Source organism: Astatotilapia calliptera, chromosome 19, assembly GCF_964374335.1.
Source record: "Astatotilapia calliptera chromosome 19, fAstCal68.1, whole genome shotgun sequence".
Lineage (NCBI taxonomy): Eukaryota > Metazoa > Chordata > Actinopteri > Cichliformes > Cichlidae > Astatotilapia > Astatotilapia calliptera.
Genome location: NC_137440.1, coordinates 9139303 through 9142626, shown reverse-complemented (window position 1 = coordinate 9142626; position 3324 = coordinate 9139303).

Sequence of the window (3324 nt, the reverse complement as noted above, 5' to 3'; positions counted from 1 at the left end):
CTGGCCCCTTGGATTCATCCAGCAACCCTCTGAGGGTCATGACCCACTGACTGGAAACCGCTGCATCAAAGTAGTTTCCTCGTTTACAGAAAAGAACATTTGTCTCTTTAAACTTTATTTACAAAAGGATCAGTTGGATTTGTGTGAATAAAATTACAGACTGGTCCTTCACGGGTCCCTCAGACGGCAGGTTTGTCTGACACCTCATACACTAAACATCCAGCAGATCACAGCCCCCACAGAGACAGCGGCCAGGGAAGCAGGAGAACATCACATCCAGAAGGCCCTGAGTAAATGTGTTTATCCAGGAGAGAAGGACAAGTGCTGCCTGAGTGAAAACCCTCAGTGATCCCGTACGTGCCAGCTGAAACACTTTTTCCTCTAAACACCGCGTCTCTGTGGCTTTTAAACCCTAAACAGTTGTCCACCCTAAGGATCAGGTGCCCTGACACAGGCAGAGTAATGTCGGTCTGTAAGACTTACAGACTCACCTTTGTGTGTACCACGTTTACATATCTTTGTGAGGACCAAAACTTAAAATTATACTATACTTGTGGGGACCATCAGCACCTATGGGGACAAAATGCTCGTCCCCACGAGTTTGAAGCTCAAAATGTAGGTTCAGTGTCAGGGTTACAGTCAGTTAGGTCAGACCTTCCCAAAGTGTGGGGCCCGCCCCGTAGGGGGGCGCAGAGCCATTGTAGGGGGGGGGGGGGCACGGCATGAAAAGGGAAAAAAAAACAACGCTTGGACACTGCTAGCACGGGACGCCCACACAAACGCAAAGCAGGAGATGAAGCATCGTTGAATATGTTTCCAAACCAACTTCATTCTAAGACAAAGACTAGAAAATATGGTGAAGCAAATCTTCCCTTTGGCTTCACCTGCACAAGTGCTGAGGTAGGTCTCCCTGCATGATTGGTTTTCCCTGCGTCAGGAGCAGAGATGGGCAGTAACGCGTTCCAGTAATCTGATTACTTTTTTCAAGTAACGAGTAAAGTAAGGGATTACTATTGCAAAAACGGTAATTAGATTACCGTTACTTTCCCGTAGGAACGCTGCGTTACTGCGTTACTAAAACCGTGATTTTTTGCGAGAATGTCTCATGACAGTGACGTAAGCGAGTGCGTGACAACAGCTGTGTGCAGATCAACAGTGGATCACATATCGAGTGCGGGAGAGAGTATGAGCGTGCAGCGTTTAAAGCGTGGAAGTACTGACCTTACTTTGAGTTTGATTCCATAAAAAGTGACAAAAACATTAGCGTCCATCGTGCGTGGGAAGAAAACTTCTTTTTACAGCGAAAAAAACCCCTAAACTTCCAAGCAAGCGCCAAGTGCGCAACGACGTAATGGGAAACTCACAGAGAAACTCGCGGATTCTTCCACTGACCGCCGCGGCACACCTGCACCAGGGTAAACCTCCGCCTACCCAACTCCTGCTTTACAGGTGAAAATAGAGCAACAGGACCGCTAGTCTTTGATTTTATTTATTTTCTGCTGTGTTTTACTTGCATTTATTTGAAAGACTGAGTGTAAACACACACACACACAAAATTATGTGCTGGAATGTGCAGAAATTAGGTTTAAATGTTAAACAAATTTCTTCCAGTCAGAGAATGTTGCATATAATTTAATTTTTGCTTGATGCATAAAGTTAAAAGATTAAAACTAATAAAACAAGTTTTAAAAAGAGACTTTTCCATTTGATTACATTGTGTATGATGGATTATGCAGAAAAAGTAGAATTGGGCTGAAAGATCTATCGCTTTATCACCTATTCAGGTTGTAAATCGTGTTTTTAAAAAGTAACTAAGTAACTAAGTAATTAATTACTTTTAAAAATAAGTCATCAGTAAAGTAACGGGATTACATTTTTGGGGAAGTAATCAGTAATTAGTTACTGATTACTTTTTTCAAGTAACTTGACCAACATTGGTCAGGAGCAGCGCTGGGCTGTTCAAATCACGGACAAACAGGATCCCACATTCTTGATTTTTAGTTCACAAACACTTGTTGTAATGACTAACTACTCCTGACATTTAGCTCTTTATACAGTAAAGTTACAGCAGGTTACAAATAACATCAGGCTGATCCTGCCACGATTTGTTCCCTCTGTCTAAATCACAGACAAACAGGATCCCACAGCTGTTTATGTTTTTAAACCCATTTTGCACAGAGGGGCATTTTTTGAAAAATGTATTGATGCAATGTTGAATATTATTACACATAAAAAAAACAACTACAGTAAAATAATCACAGCGTGACGCCTCTGCCTTTGTAAATGGCTTAATACATTTAATACATGTAAAACCTTAATACATTTGTAAAACCTGCAGACAGAGACAAAATACTGTTTATCTGCTATTCTGCAATTCCTCTCATGTAAGCAATAACGTGGTGCACAGCTGACGTGAAAAAAGGCACTTGACATTGGGTAATGAACTCTGTATTCCTGGTCCACACGGAAACGCAAAAAATGAGTTTAAAAAAATCTCCGTTTTCGGTGATTCGAAACGCCGTTTACGTGTGGACGACACAGCTGCGTGTTCAAAACTACCCGTGTAGGTGTGGATGCAGCGAGTTAGTAGTTTATTTTCTTACTACCTGCAGATTACTTGTATTTGCTTAATTGTTTACTAAATGTTTGAGGTGTGAAATAAATAAAATAAATATGGGTGTATGTGGTTGGAGGATGTGTTAGTGCGTGCGTGCGTGCGTGCGGGCGCGCGCGCGGGGGGGGGGGGGGGCGCGAACATTTTTCTGTAAAACAAAGGGGGGCCCAGCGAAAAAAGTTGGGAACCACTGGGTTAGGTTATGGTTATGAATTTGTTTTTGATGGTTAGGGTATGTCCATTCGATGTCCTCACTAAGATATGAAAACAACTGTGTGTGTGTGTGTGTGTGTGTGTGGGGGGGGGGGGGGTTGCTGTACGTTCACTTTTTCTGTTTCCACCGTTTACAGGAGCCCCCCCCCTTCTTACCCTAACCCTAAAGTTTTGATGAGTTCTGCAGAAAGTTTTCCTGCAGGAAACCGGCCCGGGGTGGATTAGCCCCAGGCACACTGCTGCTCTCACTGCTGCCTTCAGGAGGCGCTACAGAGCAATGTTTACTGAAACCAGTTTGTCCCCCAACTCTCTGATGAGCGCTGTGGGATAACCCACTCTTATTGGAGCTGAAGTTTACTGTATTGAGTGAGTTGCAGTGAACAATGAATTTATTTATTATTTAAACTGATTTTTTTTTTAACAGCAAGGTTCCACATGTCACTGTTGTTGTGGGGCATTAATCAATGGGACACCACTAGTGACAATGTTGCATGTGT